At 35.0% G+C, this 16,628-nt stretch overlaps 3 non-coding genes across 3 annotated transcripts; 1 reads left to right on the forward strand and 2 right to left on the reverse strand.

The window, feature by feature from the left end:
* Positions 1–829: 829 nt before the first annotated feature.
* On the reverse strand, positions 830–901 carry TRNAC-GCA (transfer RNA cysteine (anticodon GCA)). The gene has a single exon. It is a non-coding gene; the product is annotated as a tRNA-Cys (tRNA).
* A 4,419-nt stretch (positions 902–5,320) lies between these two features.
* TRNAC-GCA (transfer RNA cysteine (anticodon GCA)) lies at positions 5,321–5,398 on the forward strand. Its single transcript has one exon. It is a non-coding gene; the product is annotated as a tRNA-Cys (tRNA).
* Positions 5,399–8,378: 2,980 nt separating this feature from the next.
* TRNAT-CGU (transfer RNA threonine (anticodon CGU)) lies at positions 8,379–8,451 on the reverse strand. The gene has a single exon. It is a non-coding gene; the product is annotated as a tRNA-Thr (tRNA).
* Positions 8,452–16,628: the final 8,177 nt, after the last annotated feature.

The raw sequence follows: 16,628 nt of genomic DNA on the forward strand, positions 1-16,628 counted from the left end.
CCTACCGTAGTCGGGTCAAGACTTCACTTTGGAACAAATATGTGCGCTATGAAAAAATACATGTTTCAGAATCCTAAGGTACTCACGCAATAATTTTTATAGAATGAGTTTGGCTACGGTATATAATTTGAAGTACTCAACAACTACCTCTACAAAAATTGTTGCGGAAGCACCACAGGATTCTGAAACATGGATATTTGGATAGGGCACATACTAGTTCCTAAGTGAAGTCTTGACCCGACTGCGGTAGGTTCCATAGTTTTGGAGCAATGGACCTTTAAATTTCATTTTTTCATGTTTTCGGCAGCCTTCAACCTCGAAAGGAAGTTTGTGCACTCAGGTTGCTCTATACTTTTTGTCTTATCTTGGTGTCAGGAATCACCTCCTAAACGTTATCGGTGTTGTTTTAAAACACTCTGTATAGAAATAATAGTTGCAGCCCATTTGTGCAGAGTAAATATTTGAAACGATGTTATCAAAAGTTCTCCTCAACCAAATGATAAAACACACCACGAAACTTATTGTTTTTATTATTAGTGTCGTAAGAAACCAATTCCCAAATACCATGTGATACTACCATCCACTAGGTAAAACACTGCCGAAGTTTATTGCTGAATCGGAACGGTTTCGTTTACCTTGTAAAACAGTTGAAAAATCTAACTTAAGCAGTGTTAATTTGAGGTGAGTTCGGGCCGCTAAGTAGAATTGACTCGATGTACCGAATTTCCTTGTGAGTGAAAACATATTAACTTACTATTTCAAATCAAAACTATAGTAAGAGATGGGAAATCTTGCTGAATATCTTATCAGTATCAGTTAAAAATTATGGAGGGGGCACCCGGATTTAAACCAGGGACCTCTCGATCTGCAGTCGAATGCTCTGCCACTGAGCTATACCCCCAAACACAACACAACTCCTCTCAAAACATTGTTTTATAATGCAATGAAAATAAATCTATAAAAATACAGGTGAAGTTCGTATTTACCACAAATTTTAGTGGATGCATAACTGCTGTAAGTCAGTAGAGTAACATGTAAATTTATGCGTGAAACACAATTCATTTTATACTATGAATGAAGATATTGCACATCCAATTATAATTGCCTGACACATACACTATACAAATGGAATCGTGTTCGTCCAACTAGATTTTATAAGAAAATTAACTCACCTTTTAGTTAAGCTGGTAGATATGTGTTTGTGAGTAAACAAGTACTCTAACATCAGTGTTGCAATTCGATACGTTTGATACAATATTGAGAAGGCTGGTTCAATTAGTTTTGAATGCTTCAACGAATGTTGCAATTGAAAGTGAGAAGCGTTAAACATGTGAGTGGAGCATGGCGTATTTACACAAACTTGTAATTCCGACGTGATTTGTTTGTGGTGAGTTCCAAGGTTTGAATCCTACTGAAGAGCATGGGTGTTCTTTATCTGTCCCGATGTTTCTGTTGTTTGTATCAAGGATCTTATAAAATAGAGGATCTGCCCATATGTATCTTTATGCTATTAAATGAATGAAGCCAAAAAACAATCGAGCATCGGCACGTCTGATTGGTTACTCTCGTTTCCGCCATCGTCTGATTGGTTACTTTCGTTTCCGCTATGAATGTTGGCTCAAAACATTGCGATCCTATTGGGCGGAGTGGGCAGAGTAGGGGTGGTGACATTGCGACGTATGGCTTCAAGATTTTGTTGTAAGGGCAGATCCTCTATTTTATAAGATCCTTGGTTTGGATAAATGAAAATTTAAGACAAAGGTGATTAATTAAGAAAATATATTGGAGGTAATGCCAGAAAGATTATGTTCAAAGTAAGATGGCAAAAACAGAAAGCAACCCCGTCTCATATAGACTTGGAGTTGTAACGAGAAGTTAAACTTCAACCCAATTAATCAATAGATTCATATCTGATGCAGTCTATATGACGGAAGAAGAATTTTAATTATAAACACCCATTTACCCCCACCAAAAAAAGGGGGCGCGGTGGCTCAGTGGTAGAGCGTTCACCTCCGGTGCTTGGGGTCCCTGGTTCGATCCCAGCTCGCACCGTGTGGACTTTGTGGTGGGCAAACACCGTGCTCGTGGGTTTTCTCTGGGTTCTCCCGTTCTCTGGGTTCTCTTCATTCCACCATTTCACTTATTTCTCATAACCACCGTCTCCTTTAGCCTAACCGGCATAACCGTGGGATGTAAAACTTACAGATTTCATTTCATTTCAGGATTTCCAATGTTTAGTTTAAAAAGAATGGCTTGTGCTTGTTGAGTTGATTTTAGTTTAGCGTCCCTTTCAGCAGCGAGGCTATATGAGACGTGGACCTACTGATTAACGTGGAATCCGAACCACATGAGCTCCCGCCGGGAATCGAACCCGGGTCTCCCACGCCAAAGGCGCGTACGCTAACCGCTTAGCCACGGAGGAGCTCGGCTTGTGCTTATTGTCTCCCTTATACGTCTTCAGTTTCAATTTTATAAATAATAATAATAATAATAATAATAATAATAATAATAATAATAATAATAATAATAATAATAATAATAATAAGTGGTAATCAGAAGTCTTTAATTAATTTTCTTGTTACTGAACTTCAAACAATTTGTTCTTGCACCAATTAATGAACTTTTCACCAAATGTTTTAAAAATCGTTAGAGCTGTTTACAAGTTAAAATTGATATGCTCTTCCCAAAATAACCTCTCCAGGTGTCTTTAAACTGGTTTTCGCGAACACGAAACTTACTCATACTGGTTTCTCATACTGAAATATCAATGTAGAAAACTTAAAGAAAGTATTTAGGCCAACTTTCAAATTATACAAATATGTATCAAAATATTAGTAACTTGAGTGTACTCCAGCATGTAAATTATGTAAATTGATAACATTTTAACATTCGTGCATTGTGCCTGTCTTATGTAAGCATTATTAGGTGATAGTAGTAGTATGCTAAGCGTTGTAATACGGATTTGCGTGAGCAATAAGAAATTCGTTTCTGAAACCAAAAGGAGTCCTCTTAGATTTTCGAGGATTTACAAACAAGCGAAACTGTTAGTTTGCAGTTAGTTGGAGCAAACGTATAAAGAAACTAACAGTGTGTGAGGTGCGTCAAGAATTTCAGTCTCCAAGGTCAAGGGCGCCGATTTCTATGTAAATTTGGGGGGCCCCATTCAGATGCAGAAAGCATATATGAGGATTTTTAGACAAATTGCATTCAAATTATGTCACATATTGTAAATTTACAAATACAATGAAGGGGGCCTACATGAGCTTTAAGGGGCCCGGGCCCCCTCGGCCCCCAGGATCGGCGCCCTTGTCCAAGGCCATGATGGCACGGGGTAAGATAGTATTAGGAGACCGAAGTAATGAATCGAAAGAAAACCTTGGGGAAAGAGATCACCAAATATTAAAGGGGATAGTTATTTAAACCGGAAGTCATAGTTACTTTTGGGTTCAGTGTTTATCGAAATAGAACAAAAACGGTAAGATAAATCGAGGAACTGTTCTTATGATATTTAGAGTGTTGTAGTACAAAATAATAATAATAATAATAATAATAATAATAATAATAATAATAATAATAATAATAATAATAATAATAATAATGTCCTCTGGCCATCATTACTACTACTACTACTACTACTACTACTTATTATTATTATTATTATTATTATTATTATTATTATTATTATTATTATTATTATTATTATTATTATTATTATTATTATTATTATAATAACGAACCTCAAATTGAAACCTAATATAGGTAAACTGCTAAATGTCGTTTTGCTAACGAAAGCTATTGAGTTCAAATTTCGTCGCAGTCAGCCATCTTTACTTCCATTCTTTTCAGGTTCTACCTGAGTTTCAAAAGAAAAATGGAGAGGTAATAACTGTAACATCTTGACCGACTTGACCGTCTTCAACAGACCTTGACCGACTTCTAATCGAAATATACCTTTCATTTTCCGTACTTTGGGTAAATGAGTGTTTATACTTGTTCTCTTTACATCATAGACACTCTATCAGATATAAATCTATTGATTAATTGGGTTGAAGTTTAACTTCTCGTTTCAACGGAGAGTCTATATGAGACGGGGTTGTTTTCCTTTTTTTGTCACCTTATTTTGAGCATAATTTTTCTGGCATTACTTATTTTCTTAACTAATCGCCTTTCCTTTTTTCTTTTTTTTTTTAATTTTTCACTTGTCCAAACGACATGGACATGAACACTGGAACATTGAGGACTATTAAAAAAAAAAAAAAAAAAAAAAAATGTCCATTCTCTTCAGTGGGACTTTAAACCCCTATTTATTGTCTTGTAATGTCTGTTTCAAATTCATTCAGTCAATATGATAAATAATGCTGTTGGATTTAAAACTCCCTTAGATAATAGATGGGTTAAGTAATTTCGTCATTTACGCTCTCAGCCGGAGTGACATTTTTGGTCCATGTAAGAAAAACATAGGCTTATGTAGATTTTACTTTATTTTTATGTAGGCTAATAAATATTACCCTATAGTTCTTATCTTGGATCAATTTGTTCTTTAAATTTTTTGTTTGGAAAATTTAAAGAAAAATTTAATTTCCTCTAATAAGTCAACATGAAACTTTAACCATTGTAAGTTTTATATGTAGCTCAGCTTTTTGGAACTCTCTGAAATCAAATCACGTTGATATTACTATCGAAAATACGCCATGCTTGACTCATCCATTTAACTTTTCTGGCTTCCAGTACGAGCTTACACCTGTTTGGAAGATTCGTTGAAACATTCAACAATGTTTGAACTAGCCTACCTAAACGTATCGAATTGCAACACTGATGTTAAGATACTTGCTTACTCACAACGTAAAATATATATATACGTAGACGATTCTGCTGATAGTGGTTCAAAAGTAGGTACGTATACACCCTTGCATTGATCAAGTATAACATTCAAGCTTATTAGCTTATTTGCTTCGGCTGTTCCGAGCTTAAGATATAAGTAAAAAGACATTAAGAACAAATAATAAAGAAACCAATTCTTCCTGATGGATAACAATAAGAAATGGTATAAAAAAACAATGAGTTGATCAGTACGGGACTATATACCTACTTTTGGGCCACCCTATATAACCTATGTCAGAGTATTATAATTGGATTTGCAATAGCTCCATTCACAGTGTAAAGTGAATGTGCCTCATGTATAAATTTGTATGTTGCTTTACTGACTGATAGCAGTCTTTTGTATATAGCCTACTAAGTTTACTGTAATTTCTGGTAAACATAAATGTTAGCTACACTATTAACATTGCTATGGTGTTCTGGGAGTTATAATAGTATGGTTGGGGGTATAGCTCAGTGGCAGAGCATTCGACTGCAGATCGAGAGGTCCCTGGCTCTGGCTCAAATCCGGGTGCCCCCTCCATAACTTTTAACTGACACTATAAAATAGTCAGCAAGGATTTACCATCTCTATACTACAGTTTTGATTTGAAATAATACGTTAATATGTTTTCACTCGAAAGGAATATTGCTATCTCGAGTCAATTCTGCTTGGTGGCCCAAATTCAGCTCAAATTAAGACTGCGTGAGATTTTTTTTTTTTTTTAATTGTGCCGCAGGGTACACCAAACCGTTCTGATTCAGGGAAAAACCTTGACAATTTGTTGCTTATATGGAACCTAGTTTAAAATGGCCCTTGGGAATTGGCTACTTACGACACTGATAATAAAAACAATAAGTTTCGTTGCCTGCTTTATCATTTTATTATGGAGAACTTTTAATAACATCGTTTCAAATATGTACTCCGTATAAGAAAACACAGATTTTATTTCTATATAATTTTATGTTGGCAAATCTTTGTCAGTATCGAAATGGTCACCAAAATATAGTTCGACTTGGATATAGTAGTACCATACTGATCTACAACATTCTCAATGGTATTCACACACACGCATATATATATATATATATGCCTTTTAGCTGTATTTTCATGAAAATTGCATCTTTTGACACTCCATTCTTTTTTATACGTTCAAAAATACTAGCAGGACATACGAAAATTCACCAGCTCTTGGAGTTCTGTTTTTATAAGCTCACAGTTGCTTCTGTTCATGACATCACTATGTCGCGATTGATCGAAACTGGGATATAATTGTGACGATGTTGACAGATGAAGGGTAAGATGTTAAATCCAATTTATGCCTAATCATAAGTTTGGGGTGCGGGCTGAAGAGGAGGTAAACATGTAACCTATTGCATTTTCTCTCTAAACACTCAGTTGTGTCATTGTTTAGTTTATTAACAGTTTCTGAGAAATCAATTTGAGTTTGGTTTTGAGTTTAACGTCCCTTTAAGTAGCGAAGCTATATGAGACAGGACCTACTGATTAACGTGGAATCCCAACCACACGAGCTACCACAGGGAATCGAACTTGGGTCTTTCACGCTAAAGGCGCGTACACTAACCGCTTAGCCACGAAGGAGCTCTTTCTGAGAAGTCAGTTAATCTAATTAAAAGTCAATGGCATTGACAAAATCATATGAAAACATTTGTCCAGGAGAATAATTTCTTTTATTTATTTATTTTAAAAAAACGAAGGAAATAGTTTTACGAGGAAAATAAAAATGTGTTACGTAAAACGTGCCACAAAAACGTAAAACTTAACGTGAAAAACGTAAGATCTGGCAACATTAAATACAAGATGCACACGAGACCTAGTGATAAGCTAACAAGAAATTTATTCGATTTGTGCAAGTTTAAAATAACGAACTCGAAGTTTATGAATTATTAGGCCTATTATTTAGTTGATACAAATCATATCGAATCTGTAGTCCACTTCCATTACAGAAAAGCAGTTACTGCGCAGCATTTTATTACTTTACGAAGGAAATCGAAAAGTTACTTCGGCTTCAGTGAAAAGCAAAATACGTACTTTATGAAACATTAAACTTATTTTGCTCCTCTCAATATGAAACAAAGAACTGACGATGGAGGAATGTATTTATTTCGTGTCACTGTCGGTAGATGGGAGAAAATTTTATAAGCTCTTTTGCAAATTAAAAAGTATATTAAAAAAATGAATGCTTATGGCTAAATAGAAGCGTAAATAAGAAAGTAGTTTTGCGTGGAGATATTTACATGGAGCAAATATTGATATTTAGTAGAAATGTCTGTTACACTGTTGCCACATTGTAAGTGTTGTCATTGAAGCGCCCCTATAAGTATACCCTCTTGTTAGACATGGTAACGGAGATTGAGAGGAATAATTACAATGTGAGAACGGCGATACGTCTTCTACTAAATGTCAAACCAGTAGAGACCTGCACGGGCCGGGCTTGGGCGGGCCGACTTTGTTATTTCATTGGGCCGGGCCGGGCTTGGGCGGGTCGACACTGATTTCTCTTCAGGTCGGGCCGGGCTGGGACCGATTAATTGCAATTCTTTAATAATTATTGACTAAACGATAATTCGAATAAAGCCAAACGTTGACGAAGTGTGCCCGTGAAAAATATAACAAAAAAATATAACAAACAATGCAATAGCTATTTACAGTTTGTGTTGCTTAGCGGCTCCACTTTCACTATAGAAGATTGCAGGTATTGCGCGGTAAATTGAGCTCTGACCTTGACCTTCACTGAACCGAAAATGTGACAAGAAGGGATGGGAAAGTTTTCCCTGTCGCTAAACAATATTGGCATCTTCACTTTATGCTAAAAATAATTAAGTAAATTTTTGCTACAGGAAATGGAGTTTTTGTTCTCTCGATGACAGGCAAAGTTCTAGTAGGCAATGATACCATTCGGGAGGCAAGCGTCAGGTTGTAAACCACAGTTTAGAAAATGTTTCTCAGGGTTAGGTCAAGTTTAATACTAAATTTTGAGAAAGATTGGGGCTCGAACTAAATTTTTTAAAAATTTATTGGGCCGGGGTCGGGCCAAAACTTTTAAAATTTATCGGCCCTGGGCCGGGCTTGGGCCAAGAATTTTTAAAAACTTATCGGGCCGGGCCGGGCTCTGGCTGAAGATCTCCAAAACTTTTCGGACCCGGATGGGCCACCCTATAGGTACGTTCGGGCTGATTGGGCTCGGGCCGAAAAATTCGGCCCGTGCAGGTCTTTACAAACCAGTGACAACGTCAGTTTTAATTATTTGAGACAGCAAGTGGAGGAGGAGAGATTTATTGGGAGAGCAGCTATCCTTTATATACTGAAAAAGATACTTGACTCACACTAAAATACATAATCCGTGTTAGCCTCCAAGGGAGCTCCCGCCTCTGGCGTCGTCACTGAGTTAAAGTTCGTCGTCAAATTATTTTATATTGAGTTTGTCGGCTTTCTAATCGATATTTCGATAGCAGCACCAATTTCATTAGCATATAAAAGCAAAAAATGCAATTATCAGTGCCTCCTGTGAGATTCGAACTCACGACCCCTGGTTTACGAGACCAGTGCTCTAACCACTGAGCCAAGGAGGCGGGGCTTTTAATGACAGAAAGCTTCAGAGAACGGAAGTAAGTTTTATTTTTTCTTTCACTGCAGTGTAAGCAAAATTTAATGTTATCTATATATATAAAAGAGAACGTACAAAATCCTTTGTCCGCTCATCACGCTAATACGGCTGAACCAATTTCTTTCATTTTTGGGGGGTTATTAGGATTTGGACCCTAGATGGTTTTTATCATATCACTTTAATTTTTAATTACCAGTGTCTTGAGATAATTGACCATTCAAGTGTCCATAACGTACAAATCCTTTGTTATTAGTTCATCATAGGTAAAAATAAACGTATTTATATGCAACCAGCATGACCGTGTCACTCGGCGGGTTAACATAAATGACAGGCGATATACAGCGGAAAATAGCTTGAATCTTCTGTTTAAAATTTTTTAATTGATTTGCTTATTTTTACAGACACTTTTACAATATGCCAGCACCGGGATGACCGCAGCGAAGCGGGGCGGGTTAACATAAATGACAGGCGATATAATGTTAAGATTTACTGCAATCTTCTATGGTTTTTATCATATCACTTGAAAGCGAAAAAGTAAAAATTATCTAAGTAACAAAGTTTATTGCGTTCCGGGGTGACCGCAGCGAAGCGGGGTGAACGCTGCTAGTATTTAATGAAATACAAAGAAACTTCAATTAGTGCTTTTTCTCCTTTTTACAAAAATAATATTAACCTGTAGTTACGAAGAATTGCAAAAATTGTTGGAATCGCTGATTATTGACCAAACAAAATATTAAGAGTACTTTTATTTATATTTTTCCTCTTTATGTAACGAATTACGACGTGTTATTTTTCCTCGATTATTTTAATTATTACATTCAAATGATACAAAATCTTTAAATATAAAGATAATTCCATTGATATATTTCTCAGAGCACCCGAAACAAAACAAAACAAAAAAAAAAAAATTCATAGCACTCATTGACAGATTGCCATTCACATTCAATATTGCGGATTTGAAGATGGCCACGGAGGTCCTAATATATCCTGACTTGTTACCCCTTCTCTCATACTGACAAAATTTGACTTCATAATGTCTACACAGTTTTAGTTTCAAGTGAGAATATCCGTATTTTGGAAGATAAATTGACATTAGGAAGAAATAAAATGTAGTTGTCAACATCGTATTCTTGAGTTTCGTTGGGTTTATCTAGGGATGTGAGGTGGAAAATTTTCCGCTATATTTTTCCGGAAAATTTTCCGTTCTAAAAAAAAAAAAAAAAAAAAAAAAACACTAATCAAGTAACAATTCATCAGCAATCATAAGATTGGTTGAATTCATGTAAAGAAATGTAAAAAAAGTGAAAGATTGTTTAAAAAATCTGAAAATTTTCATGGCTCAGACAATTTTCAGTAGTATGTAGGAGCAAGTTAAACAATTTTTCATGAATCGAAATATTTTCTGTCTTATATGGAAAAATTGAAGAACTTTTTGAGAACTTGGAAAATTTTCATCATTATGAAGCAAAAAGTAAAACAACTTTTTGTGAATCGGAAAATTTTATTGCTCTGTAGAAACAAGTAAAAGGAATTTACATGAATCGGAAAATTTTCGTCAAGATGTAGAAACAAGTGAAAACACTTTTCATAATCCGGACAGTCTTGGATATTATGTATAGTGATGTTAGGTGGAAATTTTTCCACTATATTTAACTGCACATTGAGTTATACAATTCCTGTAGACGAAAATTAGACAGCAACAAATTATAATTTTCCAATTAGATTTCGGGAACCAGAAAATTTTCTAATATTTCAAGTTGGGAAGTAAAAATTTACATAGTGTCTCTCCCTCTCCCTCTCCCTCTCTATTATATCTACTTATTTATAAATGTTGAAGAATGTAAATCTATAAAAGTAGTAAAGCTATGAGAAAACCGTCTTATACGTATAAAACTGACGAAATCTAATATTGTAAGATCAAAGGTGGATTCTGAGGGAAGAACACATTGAAGTTTTTGAAACATTCTTGAAAAGAAGAATCGTTAGATTTTTACTTCATGAAACTTTTTAAGACAATATTTATTACCGATAAATATTGATCTTACCGATAATTTTGATCTTACAATATTAGATTTCGTCAGTTTAATACGTATAAGACGGTTTTCTCATAGCTTTACTACTTTTATAGATTTACATTCTGCAACATTTATAAATAAGTAGATATAATAGAGAGAGAGAGGGGGGGGGGGAGACACTATGTAAATTTTTACTTCCCAACTTGAAATATTAGAAAATTTTCTGGTTCCCGAAATCTAATTGGAAAATTATAATTTGTTACTGTCTAATTTTCGTCTACAGGAATTGTATAACTCAATGTGCAGTTAAATATAGGGTACAGCGGGGCAATTCGAATAGGCGGGGAATTTGAATAATGTTAAGCATTTTACCAGCTGGAGTGGAAACGCGGCTCGCCATGTTAGTGAACCTGTGGTGGATTTGTAGGTGGTGATTTGCAGAAGTCGCTCTCAGAAATACAAACCATTCCTTAGGTTCTGAAGGCTTATACGATTTTTTGTTTGCTGCAAGATAAGTACGAATGTGTGTATTTTTAGGTCGTTACAATTTTCAACGTTGTTTCCTTAAGCTTTCCTTCTTATTAACTGGATAAAATGAAACCGCTCTGGATTATAACAGTATCAGTAGCATGTGAGGCATTGATATACTGTACACTGGCGTCAACTAATCAGCAGTTTTCATACCACGTTCTGAATGGAATATTCGTCGACTGCGGGGCAATTTGGATAATTCAAAACGGGGCAATTTGAATAGCAGTGAAATTAGACCAACCCATACAACAAGTGCTTCCCAGCCCAGAAAAAGTTTGTGTGCAGAAGATACGTCGTGTCGCAGGAAAATCATGCCACTCAACTTCTGAAAATATTCGGGCAATGAGAATAAAACACCTCCGAGGAAAGACGCAAGCATTGGGTGCAACAAAATCCAATGACACTACAAGAAAGAAGAGTGCTAATATAGAACCTGCCAAGAAAAAAAACAAATGAATGCTCTACCCCTTCCAGTGATGAAAATGTAGGCCTAAGTCTAAAGATGGCTGCAGGCAATGAAAGTCAAACAAGGAAATGCTGTTTTTGCCTTCTTAATTACTATTCAGAACGTTCTGCTAGAAAGGGAGACTGGATTCGTTGCCAGCGTTGTAAGACATAGTTCTACGGAGTCTGTGTCGGTGCAGAAGGTCGAAAACAGTTTATCTGTTGTCGTTGTCGTTAAATACGAACGATGGAAGATGAATTAACCAATTACGGCTCTTTGCCTTAGACAGTGTTCTGAACATTTTTTTTTTTTTAGTGTAGGCCTATATTCAAAAAGATAACTATAGGTGACGCATATTTACAATTTATGTAGGCCTACTCCTTTTCATTCAAAACTAGCATATTTCAACTACCGTAGAAATTGCAATCTAACTATTAAATAGTTTATACATTATTTCTATAAGACTTGTTTATTTTGTTGGTTATTCATATTACCCCACTCGTTATTCAAATTGCCCCTCACTTTTACGTTTTTCTAAATTTCGGCGGGGAAATTGAATACCCAAATTTCACAATGATGTATCTCAGATACTATCTTAAGAAAAATTGTTAAGTAATAGTAAGGTTCAAAGTTTTTGTTCACAATTTTATATTTGAATACCAATTACAGTTTCCGAGATATATGAGAAAATGTCTGAAATTATTCAAATTACCCCGCTGTATCCTAGTGGAAAAATTTCCACCTAACATCACTATACATAATATCCAAAACTGTCCGGATTATGAAAAGTGTTTTCACTTGTTTCTACATCGTAATGAAAATTTTACGATTCATGAAAATTCCTTACATTTGTTTCTACAGAGCAATAAAACTTCCCGATTCACAAAAAGTTGTTTTACTTTTTGCTTCAAAATGAAAATTTTCCGACTCATAGTTCCGACTCCGAAGTTCTTCGATTTTCCGACTCCGAAGTTCTTCAATTTTTTCATACAAGACACAAAATATTTCGATTTATGAAACATTGTTTCACTTGTTCCTACATAGTACTGAAAATTGTCTGAGCCATGAAAATTTTCAGATTCTTTAAACGATCTTTCACTTTTTAACATTTCTATACATGATTTCAATCAATTTTATGAATACTGAGGAACCGTTACTGGATCACTGATATTTGTTAAGAACGGAAAATTTTCCGGAAAAATATAGAAGAAAATTTTTTACCTCACATCACGGCTAAACAACGATGTAGGAATAAGTGGAGTATGTTTTTATGAATCGGAAAATTTTCCGTTTCAAAATTTTCCGGAAAATTTTCATCACTGTACAAGACAGACAATTCTTCGATTCATGCCACATCTTGATATTTTTATAATCCTGTGAGAAAAATGCAAATTAAATGCCTTTCATCATTTACTTTTAGTTTTAAATTTTATTATTATTATTATTATTATTATTATTATTATTATTATTATTATTATTATTATTATTATTATTTAATTTTATTTTTATTTTTATGCATTCTGCCTACTACTTCAACAACTATAGCACCATAAATTCGGCGCTCAGTATTCTACCAGTCCCATTGTGTAATGGTAGCACTCTAGATTTTGAATCCAGCAATCCGAGTTCAAATTTTGGTGGGACCTTATTCCTATTTTCTTTTTTTACTTATTGCTTATCCGTAAAAAATACGTTACCGACCTGGCTACTTCAATCTGATGCCTATGACCACTATATTATCAGGTTTCATAAATTAATATCTATTGATTAATATTGGAAAGAAATTAAAACTTTGATATAAGTAAAGTTCAATTAAAACTTTGGTATAAATAAAGTTCAATTAAAACTTTGATATAAATAAAGTGCAATTAAAACTCTGACTTAAATAAAATTCGTCTTAGTTTAAATGAAATGAAATGAAATCTTTGAGTTTTACGCCCCAGGGTTATACCGGCTTGGTCGTCTTACTGTGTTAGTACTCTGAACCTTGCTTTCAATTTGCTACTTAACTGCTTAAATCAAGTCAATATTTTAGTTCATATACTCGATACGTTAAAAAAAAAAAAAAAAACCCTCTTATAATAAAATCTTCTTAAATGTTCACATCAATGGTTACTATAATACTGCTTAAATTAATGCAACAGAAGCCTTACAAGGAACGGGGAATTAAATACAATTGCAACCTTGGAATATGGTGGGAATTGATTGTTATGAATATAGTTCTTGACATGAATTTATTAATTTGCTAGTCACTTCTAACTTGATCTTAATGCTGCTCATGGAGATAACAATAGTGCTTTCCTGATCATAAGTTTTTTTAATCTATAAAATAAAATAAACCACAATATATTTTTATTCAAAGGGGAAACATTATTTATTCCTGTGGTGGTTTTTGCACACAACGAGTTTCTACTCGTGGCTGTTTCCCAAAAGACGTGAGTCAGAGTCTAATGTTAAAGAGTTCCTTGGTTCTATCTGAAACACAAACAAAAACAGCAAAACAAAAGATAAGAAACTCGAAACCGTTTTTGAAATTGCTTTCAGAGCAAAAAATATAGATATAATGACTTCTATATAAGGTTTTGCTGTATATTATTGTTAGAACACAACATTTCAGATCATCCTACCGAGCGTAGTCGGTAATGCCCTTGCGTTTGGTGTAAGCAGTCTTGGGTTCGATTCCCGGTGCAGAACTTGGTCGGAAAGACTTTTCACTTCAACCATTTTGATAGAGGTTTCCCTCATTCACATCAGAGAAATGTTGGAATGGTACCTAACATGAAGGTCCCAGGCCATTTCCTTTCTTCCTTTCCCATTTCACCGGTCTTTTTATAGTGTCATCGCCAAAAGACGTTATCTTTCAAATGTGACGGGCTAAAATGGCCATAGATTCAAAAAGTCCAGATTTGATTTTGAGTTTATCTTCCTCTTCATCAGCGAGGTTATATGAGACATCAGTAGCGGATTTAAAGGGGTGGGGGCTTTAATATCAGAGCAAGAGGAATTTCTGGTCATTCACCCTAAAAATGCTGACCGTTTTGCTGAAATAATAAATAAGTTTTAATCTGAATTATGTAAATTGATGATCGAAGCTGCCTTTTCTGTTTGTCTTTAGATATTAACTGCTGGTCTTTTCAATTACGAATGCCGATGCCCTTAACAGCCAAATCACGAACTAAGTTGTTAACAGACACCCACAGAGGAGCAGTGGAGAACTTTTGTTTGGCGATGCTAACTGAAGATGTTTTGTACTAATGTCTCGAAGTACATCGGGTGATACTGCGGATTTTCGTTCTGTACTAGGAATGCCAATATTACAATAAGATCTTTAATAAGGTCGAAGAGGTTGCTATTTTCCATGATGTCGATATCACATTTCCTAGGACTGTAAAACGCCAAACTCACCGCTCAAATATAGAAGCACATACCCCACATGAATATTTCAACATAAATGTATATATTCCTCTTTTGGATCACCTCATAAGTGAACTGACCTCAAGATTTGCTTTAACAAACTCAAAAGTGATGCAGTTTCATTCCAGCATTTGCGGCACAATTGCATGAAGAAAACGTTGTAAAATCTTCACAAATTTACCGTGAGGATCAATGTGGAAGCGAAATTGAACTAAAAAGTAAAGTGACTTTGTGGCGGGAACATTGGCAGGCCCGCAACCAGAGGGATGCCAGGGGGTCTGCCCCTTTGAACTTTTAGTGGTCCCTCCCGACCTCGATACAAAATGCAATTATTAATACGAAAAGCACAATTTAGACATTTGTAAGAGAATTTTTAATGACTTGGTCCCCCAAACCTCTGTGGCCGGTTTCGGGCCTGAACATCGGAGCTTATCAAGATCCATCTTGGGATCTTTTTCAAACATAAAACAACTGCTACATCTTCTATCTGTTTTACCAGTAAAAACATGTTCTCCAGAAAGAAGTTTTTCTACTTTAAAATTAGTAAAATCCTATCTGAGAACAATGATTGGTCAAGACAGACTTAGTAGGTTAGCCCTAATGAAAATGAAAATGAAATGAAATCTTTAAGTTTTACGTCCCACGGTTATGCCGGTTAGGCTAAAGGAGGCGGTGATGATGAGAAATGAGTGAAATGGTGGAATGAAAAAAGTGGGAGGAAACGGGAGAACCCCTAGAAAACCCCACAAGCACGCTGTTTGTCCACCACAAAGTCCACACAGCGCATTGACAAAGATATTACAACTGATGTGTCTGAAGTAGTGGATCTCTTTGCCCAGAAACATTCCAGAAGATTGCAATTTCTGTATGAGTGAAGCAAGGATATATAAAAATTTTGTATTTTTTAAGTTCTGTTTTGACGTGAAGTTTGTGATAGGCGCTATGTATTCTTTGTTACAAAGTATTTTATATATCTCCCGAAAATTTGCTTTTTAATCCTAGCTCATTAAGAATACAGAAAAAATATTACAATGAGATACATTGAACAATGTAACAATACTAAGAAAATAAACTTTTTAAATAAATGAGGTAGAATATCAAGTAATGCCACTTCATGAAGTAGCCTAATTTTAATTATATGCAAGTGTATTATACATTGCTATCAAATTGAACAGCAAAAATGAGTTCCACTGTTTTTCTAAATTATTTTGTTCCCCCTCCCCCCAAAGAAAACAATTTCTGGATCCACAACTGTGAGACATGGACCTATAGCTTAATATTGAGTCTAAACTACTTTTCGTTTGGTCCAAACCACATTTCATAGTGATCAATCTCAACATATTCCGAGGTTGCGATTGTATTTAGTTCCCCTTTTCTTGTAAGGCTTCTGTTGCATTAACGTGAGCAGTATCACAGTAACAATTAATGTGAATATTTAAGAGTTTTATTATCAGAAGGATTTTTTTTTTGTACCCTTTCGAGTATATGAAGGGCACTATGTATGTACTCTCTTACAAATTTTATTGACTTGATTTGACCAATTTAACTAGCAACTTGAAAGAATGATTCGGAGAACTAACACAGTAAGACAAACCTTTATTTATACCAATTCCTAATTTCTTTCCGTTTATATCAAATAAATAAATTTGTGAAACCCGATAATATGTTGGTCATTGGTATAAGATTTAACCAGTCGGGTGGATAAGGTATAAGAAAAAACCCGATAAAAACAGGTTA

This window comes from Thermobia domestica, chromosome 8 (assembly GCF_964235325.1).
Source record: "Thermobia domestica chromosome 8, izTheDome1.hap1.1, whole genome shotgun sequence".
In the NCBI taxonomy this organism is placed as follows: Eukaryota; Metazoa; Arthropoda; class Insecta; order Zygentoma; family Lepismatidae; genus Thermobia; species Thermobia domestica.